Genomic DNA, 14,778 nt, shown 5'->3' with positions numbered 1-14,778 from the left:
GATTTTGAGTGAGTTTTTGACTGATTTTCCGAGTCGGCCGAGTTTTGACTGAATTTTGACTGATTTTCCGACTAATTCCGAGTTTTGGCGCCACGTTTAAGCATTTATTGCAAAGTGTTATTTTCCATATTGTAACGTACTTTCCATACTTAAATTCAGGGGGTCAATTTATTCATGAAAATATGTAGTTTTATATTGGGAATATTAACTTTGTAGTTAATGCTTAACCATAGCCCTTAGGGCTATGGTTATCATTTTCCTTATTGTAATTTCCATTAATATTAATTAATGTGCTTTCGGACTTCAAATGCTACCTCCTAACTTAGAATTGGTTTCAAACTACACTCTAACTAACGTGAATTAAATGCAAGTAGCTAGTGTAAACTGGCTTACGGGCATCATGTGAATCAACCAAAAGGACACGTTGTTCACGACCCATATTGATGATCTCGTTGTAGCTAAAAACGGGAACTCCCTCCATCATTTGGCTACTTATGGACGATATTTCTCCCCAGAGTAAGATAACAAATCTAACTGATGCTTTGAAATCGATGGCCTTTGCAATTCGGTGGTATAACTCAAGGTTGTCCACAACAAGTGCAACACTGTCATAGAAAGAATGCAAAAGGATAATACGAAGTCGTATATTGTAAGCATAGATAAAGCACGCATGCATCATAACGATATTAAGAATAATCTAAAACTTTATAACTTGTATGAAGTTCACATGGCTTAAATGTTAAAATTCAATTGATGAGTACACAAATACACTCCATGGTATATGGAAACTGTCTCTTCTGTTCAAATATATATCGACCTCTTATATATATGTTTCACGGTTGACGGCGTAAAGAGAAGAGGTAGACTTAGACGTAGGTGGAAGGATATAGTGAACATTTACGTGAATGAGCTTTTCTTGACTGAGGACATGACTTCTGGGACATTATGGCAGACTAGAATTTTAATAGAAGAGTAAGGTGATATATCATATACTTAAACATATAGTTTTGTATATATAAGGTATTATTGTAGTACGATATCTTATGTATTCTATTCACATATTTACTATAATATGTGTAGATGATGTGTTGTACGGGGTGTACGAAATAGTTATATTTTTTAATACGGAATTGCGACGAAATTACACAAGTTTTATTATTTTACGGATGGGATATACCTAAACCTTGCTACAACACTTATAGGCAGTGTACCTAATCGTAGAGTAGTGTAGTTTTTATTAAGTCCGGTTCGTTCCACAGGGAGCTAGTGAAGTTTAACGCATACAAAAATATAAAAATATAAAATATATATATATATATATATATATATATATATATATATATATATATATATATATATATATATATATATATATATATATATATATATATATATATATATAGTAGTATTATTATTATTATAAAATGAGGTTTTTACCGTTTAATGACCGGTTTGTCGATTTTAAATAAAGCGTAAATATAAATGACAATAATTAAAGTGCGTAAAATAAATGACAGAATTAAAATGACAGAAAATAAAATTGCGAGTAAATAAAATTACGATTAGAAAAACAATAAAACAATTATGCTTATTTAAACTTCCGTAACCATGATGTTTGACTGTTTGATTTTAATTAATTGTCCTGGGTTAATTGTCCTTTGTCCTGGTTTATTTGATACCCAAATGGTTTTTGTCCATAATAGTTCTTCGGTCATAATTATAAAATGCTCGGCAAATTAACCTTATTCCCGAAGTCAAATATTCCAAGTAATTAGGTATTCGAACTGTAACAAGGTCTTAATACTTTGTTTAATGAATACACTAGGTTAACGACTGCGTGTAATTCAAGGTTTTAATTCTTTGTTAACAATTACACCAAGTGTCCTTAAATGTAATTCACCCCTGTTTTATTGGTCCATGAATATTAATTTATCCACTTGGCCATAGTGAATAATAAATTACCCAACCCGAATAATTAATTAAATGATTGTAAAGGATGTCGTATAAACGTCACTAAATAGGACATCCATAAACATTTTATTAATTATTAGATTAATTAATTTGAAGATAGGTTCGACAGAATCCCATGAGTTGTCGCTCAATTTTAGACAATACCCCCATCTATTAATTGTCCATGGTCCAATGTCCACAGGTGTCGGTCTTTTGTCCATATCCTAATTATGGTCCAAAGTCCAATAGTCTCGTCTTAATTTAGTCCAACATCACGATTACTTCGGTATTAAATAAGCATAATAATAACTTAGCTACTAGACATTAAATTAAAAAGGAAAGACATAGCTTACAGTGGTGATAAATTTTGTAGTGTTATACGGACAGAGTTCTGACTTAAAACCCATAAATTATTTGTACCATAACTAAATTAGTATTATTATTAAAATTAAAATTAAAATTAAAATTTATAATATAAATATGTATATATATATATACGTTTACATATATTGAGAGAGAGATTGAATAGGGTGCCGAAAACAGAAAAACTCGTTGGGTTTTATAGGCAGGCTGGGCCAGACTAGCTCTGCGACTTGCGGCCCATTTGGCCTGCAAGCTCCGCGACTCGCGGGCAAAGGGAAAACAGGCCATCCTTTGTCCTATGCTTGCCGACATGAATTTAATATAAATATAAATATAAAATATAAATAATTAATATAATTATTTATATATTATATTATATTCTTGTGCATAGTAGACTCGTAATTTTTAGTCCGTTGCGTCGAGCGTTGTGAGTTGACTCATGTCCCGGTTTCGGATTTTCGATCGTCCTTGCGTACTATTTTATATCGTGTACTTTGCGTTTTGCAACTTGTACTCTTGTCATTTTGAGACGTTCCTTATCTATAATTTGAACCATTTGAGTTGTATTTTGTACATTTGAGCATTTTGGACCTTTTTGTCTTCAAATCTTCGTTTTCGCCTTTTGTATTCGCACTTATTAAATATAAACGAATATTACTTGAAAATGGAACAATTGTAACTGAAAACTTGTCTTTCTTGGGGGATAATGCTATGAAATATATGTTCCTTTTTAGCCTTATCAATATCCCCACACTTGAACGTTGCTTGTCCTCAAGCAATACAGTCTTGAAATAAAAACATACAAATCACTTCTTTATTCTTCACACTTTGTACATCAGTGATTTTGATAGAGCGGTATAAACAATGATAGTAACGATAGAATCATGGTTAAAGGTGGGTGTGTCATCCACAGTTGCCTCGGGTTTAGGTCAACGATACTTGCAATCAAATAGCCGATTTACTTCCGGTTTCCAAAGCAAAGTGCACATTTGAAAGGCGGTTTACACTCCCACATGACTATAAAAATGTAGATCCTTAAGGAAATTGGATCTTTATGAAAACATTTGATCTTGTGAAAATTCATTCTAGCTTTTACCCTAGATAAGTTTTCTGATTTGACCCACCATCGGTGTTGCAAAATATATTTGTGGATCAATAGTTTGGCTAAAACTTTTAGGCTCGTGTAATCCACTGCTATCCCGGTATCGGAAAGCACACATCCAGTTTACTTGTTCCGTATATTACCTTTCGGTAAACTACCGTCCGGTTGTAAAGGAAAGCGATGAACAAAAAACTGTTAAGGCAATGTCCCGTGACATGAATTTGTTCGTGGTCTAAAACGTGTCGGATGCTAGTACTATCCTTGGTAGGAGCAATAGTAAAGATCATCCTATGATTTTTCGGTCTGGCACAAGGTCCTGTCTCCGACCATGCTATGCAACCACAGTTCTTACGGTTGACACCCGATTTGGTTCAGGTGACCTAATGAATTCCAGGTGAATTCCTAGGATTTTACGTTCAATGGTAATGAACGCATTGAAAATGGGTTTTCAGAAAACAAATTGGTTTGTATTTTTGATCAAAATATTTTCTCGTTCAAGCTCGAGTTTAGATATCATTGAATTCCATGAGTTTGTAATTCTCAATCTTTAAGGTCAATCTCTAGGATTGAGTAATATCAGGCTTAAAAGCTGATTTTTAATCTTTAAGGAGATTATCCTTTCTGGGGATCTAATTCATTAGTCTTATCAAGCTAATTTGCATGGTGCCCCCCATTGTACGAGATAAATCCTTCTCATGATTAGGATAAATCTGACCACCTGGCGACCCTGTTTGATGCTGAGGTCCGTGGATTTCCTGCTGATTTTAGAGATGACTTTTCTAGATTTTTTGTCAACCTACAGCTGGTCTGGACGACAACTTCTTGACCTAAATCAAGAAGCGCGTATCTTTTTCGGAAGACTTTACTTCCTTTTAATGATGAAATTGATTCATCGTGTAGATCCATCTTTCTTTCAAAAGTATTACAGTAAATCGGGTAAAACTGATTAGTATCGTCCAAAACAAAAGTACCTGCAATAATCTTGTACAAAATATGTGATAGATAGTTCTTAATTGAATAACTTGGTACATTCTCCCCACACTTAGTTTCTTTCTTTGCCTTTTTATTTTCTTCAATTCCATTTTAAATGAATTCAAGCATTTTAGGTTGTTTCTCAATTTATGTCCTTTTCGAGGTAACGATAATTTCGGTATTAACACCTAGTTTTCATCGTTCATAAATATGTATAAACATGATTTTGAGTTCATTTAGTTGAAATTTTTTCAAATTTTCACAAAGTTTGGCAATTAAACTAAGTGTAAACCCGAGAGAATTTATAACCCTTCCCCACACTTGAGATCATGCAATGCCCTCATTTGCAAGAAATCAGACTATAATTATAAATTCATGAGGGTGATTAGTGTAGAAAAGTGATTAAAAATACCGAGTTTGCAGACATATTGTTGTTATATCACTTTTAATATTTTACGTTTTGTCGTCAAAATTAGTAGCTTTTGCTGAACTTAATGACAGTCTTTGAAAGTGCTAAGTTTTACCCTGTTGTGTTCATAACATAAAATACAAACATATTGTCATAACCCGTCCTTAACCATAAGAACGTGTTAGATAACGTATGATTTCATTGCGAGGTATTGACCTCTATATGCGACATTTTTAAAAGAGAAACTGCATATATTATACATTACAAACCATAACTATTATTTTTGTTACAAGCTTTAGACAATAAAAAGATGATTATCGTTTAGCGATAATCTTCGACTTACAAACTTTACATATAATGATAACAACACGATTTCGAGCATATTTTACAACACAAATCCTTGGGTATGCAGTTTTATTTTTGACACAAATATGCGTACGCAAGATCCTGCTCAAATTCAACATAATGCAGCGGAAGCTTTAGTAATCACCTGAGAATAGACATGTTTAAAACGTCAACATAAAGTTGGTGAGATATAGGTTTAATGCCGGCAGCAATATATATATATAGACCACAAGATTTCGTATATAAACAGTTTAATAAAAATATTCTAAGTGGTTGAGCACTTGGTAACCATACTTAACATTTAATCACGTCGCATATTCCCTTTATTATGAAATCTTACTACACCGTACCAAGTGTAGTCATGAAACGAAGTACTGTGCAATCGTTGAATACTGGTCGTCCAGTCCGGTTGGGGTTGTCAGGCCCGATAGATCTATCAACAGGATTCGCGTTTACAATACCGCTGTAAATAACAGTTACCAAGCTACAGGGAAGTATGCCAGTGGTACAACTCAACGTAGAATATATTTTCCAGTTACTTGTGTCCATAACGTAAAACATAAAATACATGTATTCTCATCCCGAAATATTTAGAGTTTTAAAGTGGGACTATATACTCACTTTCGTCTTGAAGATATATATATAATTTGACTTGGTCTCCGGTTGATATCACGAACCTATCCATATATAATATATCAATACCTTTTCTTTTTAAACAAACGTCACATATATATACTTGTTATACTTTTAATACTTTGAATAATTCCTTAGTCCGTAGTTAGCAGTTCGTTGTTAGTAATTCAATTTTAATGGTTCATTTTTAGATGTTTAATATACCCGCAATGAAATAAATAAAACCCCCAACGAAATAAATAAAACCCCATCGTATATGTATTGGTCGAGATTAATCTTGACCCATGGTACCGGTGTTGTCAAATGACGTGTTGCGTACATAAAGTACCGGTGTTGTCAAATGACGTGTTGCGTACAATCATGGGATCTTATGATTAATCTTCTCGTGTTGTTTACGGGTGATCCTGAACCATATAAAATTGAATTATAAGTACATATATATAAAATATCATGTTAACTTAAAAAGATGTGATTTATTTAATTTTTTTCCCAATTATTTTCGTGGCTAAACTAGTCTTGGATATCCGATTTTGTTTCGGTCATAGTTTCTTCGTTACAACTCCGTTTTCGTTGATTCAACTTGCCATCTCCTTGGATCGAGTCCCTCTTTAAGACTATGAACTGTAAATACCTTAGTTTATATTCAAAATCACACGGCATAGGTCAAACTTTAGTGAAACTTATGAAGTTAATCATTTTCCATCATGTAAACAACCTCAAATGATTATTTTTCTAAAAACACTTATACTTTGAGTTAAATCATGAAATTTTTATGTGTTATCATATTCATAGTAAAAATCATTTTTCCAGAAAATAAACCTCCAATTCAAAGTTTAAGATGGTTTTTAATTATCCAACCCAAAACAGCCCCCGGTTGCACTCCGACGTCGTAAATTCAGTTTTTAAGGTGTTCTTTGAAAAACCAAGTTATACCTTGTTAAGTTAGCATATAATTAAGATATGTTACAGGTCTTGAAGTATTTTAAAAGTTAAGTTAGAAGGATCTATTTAGTTTGCGAACAAGTTTGAAATCATTCAAACTATGTTCTAGTTTATAAACTCTTATATATATAGCTTTAAATATATGAATTGAAAAAGAGTTGAAATAGAGTTTTTACCTCAAGTTTAAAATGTAAAGTTGCTGGAAAGAAGTAGTAAAATAAAAGTTGAGAGAGTTCTTGCAAGTGTGTGTGAAAATTGGAAGTAAAATTTGGAAAATGAATGTGTAAAAATGAGTTAGAAATGGTGCTTATTTATAGGCTTGAAAATTTGGTTTTTAGTGAAAATATCTAAGATAAGTTAAAATTTATTATGTCATGAATGACATATTATTCCAATAATTGAAGATTTCTATTGGTATATACCAATAGTAAATACTTCTAGAAGCTGTGTATAGTACCCTAGATATGCGTATAGGATTATTGAGGAAACGGAACGAGAATTCAAATATAACTATCTTTTGTAAATATACTTATATTGTTTTATGTATAAAAGCCCTTTAAAAATGATTAAATACATTACTTATACGATATATGTATAAACATTATAAATCATCAGTATTTATGTCAAATAACGTTACGTAGGTTATTGTTTTGAAAACTTAAGTTAGTAGTTTCAAAATATACTTATGACTTTTTGTTATTAATACAAAATAAGATATTAAAACATCCTTAGATCATGTTAAATATGTATGTATAATTATCATATATTGTATAGTTCGTGATATCATCGGTCAAACTAGACGGTCAAACGTTGTGTAAAACTCTTTTCAAAAACATAAGTCTCAACAATTTGGATTGCTTATCATGTTGGTAAGGTTTAATTTATGTAAATATTAATCTCATAAGTATAGAACGATCGGAAAAGTGCGGGTCGTTACAGTACCTACCCGTTAAATAAATTTCGTCCCGAAATTTTAAAATTGTACCTATTTTGCGTCATCGAGAAACAAGTGTGGATACTTTTGTTTCATCTGATCCTCTCATTCCCAAGTAAACTCAGGACCTCTTCGAGCATTCCAACGAACCTTAACGATTGGTATGTTGCTCTGCTTGAGCTGTTTAACTTCACGATCCATGATTTCGATTGGTTCTTCGATGAATTGTAGTTTCTCATCGACATGGATTTCTTCAAGAGGAATGGTGAGGTCTTCCTTTGCAAGACACTTCTTAAGGTTTGAGACGTGAAAGGTATTGTGTACTCCGGCGAGTTGTTGCGGTAACTCGAGTCGATAAGCTACCGGTCCAATGCGTTCGATGATCTTGAACGGGCCTACATATCTTGGGTTCTGTTTACCTCTTTTACCGAAACGTATTACACCTTTCCAAGGTGACACCTTTAGCATAACCATGTCCCCAATCTGAAACTCTAATGGTTTCCTTCGGACATCGGCGTAGCTCTTTTGGCGACTTCGGGCTGTTTTCAATCTCTCCTTGATTTGTACTATCTTCTCAGTCGTTTCGTGTATGATCTCGGGACCAGTTAATTGTCGATCTCCTACTTCATTCCAACAGATAGGAGATCTACACTTCCTTCCATACAATGCTTCGAATGGTGCAGCTTTAATGCTTGCATGATAACTATTATTATACGAAAATTCTGCTAACGGTAGATACTTATCCCATCCGTTTCCAAAATCGATCACACATGCCCTGAGCATGTCTTCAAGAGTCTGAATCGTTCTTTCACTCTGCCCGTCGGTTTGCGGATGATATGCGGTACTCATATCTAAACGAGTTCCTAGTGCCTCCTGCAGTGATTGCCAGAACTTTGAGGTAAATCTACTATCACGATCGGATATAATGGAAATAGGTATTCCATGCCTTGAAACAATTTCCTTTATATACAATCGTAATAGTTTCTCCATTCTATCCGTTTCCTTTATAGGCAAGAAATGGGCAGATTTGGTAAGACGATCAACAATCACCCAAATGGTGTCGTATCCCCAGGCAGTCTTTGGTAACTTCGTGATGAAATCCATGGTAATACCATCCCATTTCCATTCTGGGATTTCTGGTTGTTGAAGTAACCCTGATGGTTTCTGGTGTTCTGCCTTGACCTTGGAACAAGTTAAACACTCCCCAACATATGTTGCAACGTCTGTCTTTAAGTTAGGCCACCAATAATGTGTCTTAAGATCTTGATACATTTTTCCAACTCCAGGATGTATCGAGTATCTTGTCTTATGTGCCTCGTTCAATATCAACTTCCTTAATCCACCCAACTTCGGTACCCAAATACGATTTGCAAAATATCGAATTCCATCTTCCCGTATAACGAGTTGCTTCTCATACTTCTTCATTATTTCATTTCCTATATTTTCTTTAGTAAGTGCTTCTCGTTGAACTTCTTTGATTTGTGAGTTGAGATTCATGCGAATTTTTATGTTCATCGCTCGTACTCGAATTGGTTCTCGTTCCTTTCTGCTTAGTGCGTCAGCCACCACATTCGCTTTCCCGGGATGATAACGAATTTCACAATCATAGTCATTTATTAACTCAACCCACCTACGTTGCCTCATGTTCAGCTGTTTTTGATCGAAAATATGTTGAAGGCTTTTATGATCAGTAAACACAGTGCATTTAACTCCATATAAATAGTGTCTCCATATCTTCAATGCAAACACTACTGCCCCCAATTCTAGATCATGCGTCGTATAATTCCGCTCGTGAATCTTCAATTGTCGGGATGCGTATGCAATAACTTTCTTTCGTTGCATAAGGACGCAACCAAAACCTTGTCGCGAAGCGTCACAATATATTTCAAAATCATCGTTCCCTTCAGGTAACGATAAAATAGGCGCCGTAGTTAACTTCTTCTTCAGTAATTGAAATGCATTCTCCTGCTCCGAGGTCCATTCGTATTTCTTCCCTTTTTGCGTTAATGCTGTCAACGGCTTAGCTATTCGGGAAAAATCTTGAATAAACCTTCTATAATAACCGGCTAAACCCAAAAATTGGCGTATCTGCATTGGTGTTTTAGGAGTCTCCCATTTTTCAATGGCTTCAATTTTTGCTGGATCAACCTGAATTCCTTTGCTACTAACAACGTGGCCAAGAAATTGCACTTCTTTCAACCAGAAAGCACACTTAGAAAATTTAGCGTATAGCTGTTCTTTTCTCAACAACTCTAATATCAACCTTAAATGCTGCTCATGCTCTTGCTCACTCTTGGAATAGATAAGAATGTCATCAATGAAAACGATAACAAACTTATCTAAATACGGACTACAAACTCGATTCATGAGGTCCATGAATACAGTTGGCGCATTCGTCAATCCAAACGGCATGACCAAAAATTCGTAATGACCATAACGTGTCCGAAAAGCAGTTTTCGGAATGTCCTCTTCTTTGACACGTAGTTGATGATAGCCCGATCTAAGGTCGATTTTCGAATAAACACATGATCCCTGGAGTTGATCAAATAAGTCGTCAATTCTCGGTAGTGGATACCGATTTTTGATAGTTAACTTATTTAATTCACGATAATCTATACACATCCTAAAAGATCCATCTTTCTTTTTAACAAATAGAATCGGAGCTCCCCACGGTGAAGTACTTGGTCGTATGAATCCATGATCCAGTAATTCTTTTAACTGACTTTGAAGTTCTTTTAACTCAGACGGTGCAAGTCTATATGGAGCACGAGCCACTGGTGCAGCTCCTGGTACTAAATCTATTTGAAATTCTACAGATCTAAATGGAGGTAATCCCGGCAACTCTTCCGGAAAAACTTCAGGAAAATCTCTTGCCACAGGCACGTCGTTGATGCACTTCTCTTTTTCTTTCTTTTCGACTTTATTAACATGTGCTAAGATAGCATAGCACCCTTTCTTCAAGCACTTTTGAGCTTTCAAATAACTAATGAGTTTTAGCTTTGAGTTACCCTTCTCTCCATAAATCATTACTGGCGTTTTATCCTTACGAGGAATGCGAATTGCCTTCTTGGCGCACACAACTTCAGCTCCTATTTTGGACATCCAGTCCATGCCGACTATTACATCAAAACTTCCTAATTCTACGGGTATCAAGTCAATTTTAAACGTTTCTCCGGCTAAATTTATTTTACAATCACGGCAAATTTTATCGGCTTTAATTAGTTTACCATTAGCTAACTCAATCATGTACTTAGCATCTAGAGGTAATGATGAACAATTCAATTTAGCGTAAAAGCCTCTACTCACGTAACTTCTATCGGCACCAGTATCAAATATAATAGATGCGGATAAGTTATTAATGGTAAACGTACCCGTAACAAGCTCCGGGTCTTCACACGCCTCTCTAGCATTAATAACAAATGCTCTTCCACGTGCAGATCCATTATTCTTCTCTGGATTCGGACACTGGCTCTTATAGTGACCTTGTTTTCCACACCCATAACAAGTAATGGTAGCCAAAGCAGTTCTATTTGCATTGGTGGCAGGAGTCTTGGTACCATTTGTATTTGTAACGAGAGCCCTACAATCTTCAGCAAGATGACCCTTTCGATTACATTTGTTGCATACCACATTACAGTAACCAGAGTGATGTTTGTGGCATCGGTTGCATAAAGGATTTTGTCCTTTGTAACCAAAGCTTGAACCACCACCTGCACCTTGTATGGTTTCTTGTTTCTTAAAAGATTGTTGTTGGTTACCTCGATCATAATTTCCATTCCACTTTCTTTTGTTACCTGATACCTTCACATCAATAATGGATGCTTTCTTATCCATGATAACCTGATCCATTAGCTCGTTTGCCATGGTTATAGCTTCATGAATTGTCTTAGGTTTCGATGCTGTAACATTTGCCTTGACCTTTTTGGGCAAACCATCTTTGTACATTTCAATCTTCCGTTCTTCGGTTGGAACCAATTCAGGACATAGCAAAACTAATTCCATGAATCGCTGATTGTAGTTGGTGATTTCAGTACCAATAACCTTCAGACTTCGTAACTCATCTTCCAACTTCCTAACCTCGTTCCTTGGACAATATTCGTTGATTAACATTGTTTTGAATTCTTCCCACGGAGTATCATAAGCTACATCTCCTCCTACAGCCTTCACATAATTTTTCCACCACGTGAGTGCACTATCTTGTAAAGTGCACGATGCATACTTGGTCATGTCCTTTTCAACACAACCACTGATTTTAAACACATTCTCCATCTTTTCTATCCACCGGGTTAAACCGATTGGTCCTTCTGTTCCACTGAATGATGAGGGCTTGCAAGCTTGAAAAGTTTTGTAAGTGCACCCCACACGAGGATTTGGGTTAACTGCAGCACCTCTTGCAGCCTCGACCCATAACATTCTGTCGTTCACTCCCTGATTGATGAGTTCCTGGATTTCTTGTTCCGTCATTCGGTTCAATCGCGCCATATTCTTCTATAAGAATGAAAAGAAAATAATTATTCACATGGAATATTATAGATGTAGTGTATATTTACAGTACATTATAGCTTATTAATAATATGAACCAGGTATTATTATAAAAGCCTTTTCTTCTTATTAGCGTTTTATAATTATATCTAGGGTAGTACCTACCCGTTAATGTCCATACTTAATAGCTTAGTACAGAATCAATTACTACCATCTAAATAATACTTAACCATGGAAAATTATTGCATTTCACACTTCACTATTTTACATATGCTTATCTTATATCGAACATTAAGCAAACCACACTAATAATATTATACAAAACATTATATGATCCCATGGTTTAATACGGCAGCGCATCGTTTGGTCTATTTTCTAGGACGTTTAGGTTCAAGGAATGGCCTAACGCTTATCCTAGCTGTCTGCCTATATTTTAGCTGTGGGGCTGAAGAACTGGATGCCGGGACAGCACGAATAGGAATAGCGGGAATAGGGGTGGTAGTGTCTAGTGGAGTTGGTGCCACATCATCCTTACTAAACTCGGGATTTGAATTTTCTAATTCATTAGCCTTTCGTTTCTTTCCTAGTTCGAACTCGTCTTTTGTAATTTCCTGTATTTCTTCCTCGGGTTCACTTTCCTCCTCGGGTTCACTTTCCTCCTCGGGTTCACTTTCCGGGTTCTCTATAGTCGGTTCATCCGGAATTTGTGAGTCTTCCCCAAAGATATCATTTTCGTCATCGGATAGGTTAATGACTGGAACACCATCTGAAGATTCTGGTTCGGAGTCGCTGAATGTGATAACAAGTTTTGAGCCCGACATCTATCATACAACAACTAACCCATTAGTACTACATAATATTTACATATAAATTTTAACCAACAATGATAAGCAATGGTTTTTAAATCAGACCCGGTCAAAGTCCAGACTTACTAATGTATCCTAACGACTTATCGGTTAGACACACTAATGCAAACCTGGTTCGCTAAGACCACCGCTCTGATACCACATGTCATAACCCGTCCTTAACCATAAGAACGTGTTAGATAACGTATGATTTCATTGCGAGGTATTGACCTCTATATGCGACATTTTTAAAAGAGAAACTGCATATATTATACATTACAAACCATAACCATTATTTTTGTTACAAGCTTTAGACAATAAAAAGATGATTATCGTTTAGCGATAATCTTCGACTTACAAACTTTACATATAATGATAACAACACGATTTCGAGCATATTTTACAACACAAATCCTTGGGTATGCAGTTTTATTTTTGACACAAATATGCGTACGCAAGATCCTGCTCAAATTCAACATAATGCAGCGGAAGCTTTAGTAATCACCTGAGAATAGACATGTTTAAAACGTCAACATAAAGTTGGTGAGATATAGGTTTAATGCCGGCAGCAATATATATATATAGACCACAAGATTTCGTATATAAACAGTTTAATAAAAATATTCTAAGTGGTTGAGCACTTGGTAACCATACTTAACATTTAATCACGTCGCATATTCCCTTTATTATGAAATCTTACTACACCGTACCAAGTGTAGTCACGAAACGAAGTACTGTGCAACCGTTGAATACTGGTCGTCCAGTCCGGTTGGGGTTGTCAGGCCCGATAGATCTATCAACAGGATTCGCGTTTACAATACCGCTGTAAATAACAGTTACCAAGCTACAGGGAAGTATGCCAGTGGTACAACTCAACGTAGAATATATTTTCCAGTTACTTGTGTCCATAACGTAAAACATAAAATACATGTATTCTCATCCCGAAATATTTAGAGTTTAAAAGTGGGACTATATACTCACTTTCGTCTTGAAGATATATATATAATTTGACTTGGTCTCCGGTTGATATCACGAACCTATCCATATATAATATATCAATACCTTTTCTTTTTAAACAAACGTCACATATATATACTTGTTATACTTTTAATACTTTGAATAATTCCTTAGTCCGTAGTTAGCAGTTCGTTGTTAGTAATTCAATTTTAATGGTTCATTTTTAGATGTTTAATATACCCGCAATGAAATAAATAAAACCCCCAACGAAATAAATAAAACCCCATCGTATATGTATTGGTCGAGATTAATCTTGACCCATGGTACCGGTGTTGTCAAATGACGTGTTGCGTACATAAAGTACCGGTGTTGTCAAATGACGTGTTGCGTACAATCATGGGATCTTATGATTAATCTTCTCGTGTTGTTTACGGGTGATCCTGAACCATATAAAATTGAATTATAAGTACATATATATAAAATATCATGTTAACTTAAAAAGATGTGATTTATTTAATTTTTTTCCCAATTATTTTCGTGGCTAAACTAGTCTTGGATATCCGATTTTGTTTCGGTCATAGTTTCTTCGTTACAACTCCGTTTTCGTTGATTCAACTTGCCATCTCCTTGGATCGAGTCCCTCTTTAAGACTATGAACTGTAAATACCTTAGTTTATATTCAAAATCACACGGCATAGGTCAAACTTTAGTGAAACTTATGAAGTTAATCATTTTCCATCATGTAAACAACCTCAAATGATTATTTTTCTAAAAACACTTATACTTTGAGTTAAATCATGAAATTTTTATGTGTTATCATATTCATAGTAAAAATCATTTTTCC

The 14,778-nt window shown here is 34.9% G+C and overlaps 1 pseudogene; it reads right to left on the bottom strand.

Moving 5' to 3' along the window:
- The window catches only part of LOC139875582 (probable acyl-activating enzyme 16, chloroplastic), an 88,178-nt pseudogene that overhangs the window by 30,943 nt on the left and 42,457 nt on the right, over positions 1 to 14,778 (bottom strand).

The sequence above is a fragment of the Rutidosis leptorrhynchoides genome, chromosome 11 (assembly GCF_046630445.1).
Source record: "Rutidosis leptorrhynchoides isolate AG116_Rl617_1_P2 chromosome 11, CSIRO_AGI_Rlap_v1, whole genome shotgun sequence".
NCBI classification, from domain to species: Eukaryota; Viridiplantae; Streptophyta; class Magnoliopsida; order Asterales; family Asteraceae; genus Rutidosis; species Rutidosis leptorrhynchoides.
This window is presented reverse-complemented; position numbering and strand designations above follow the sequence as displayed.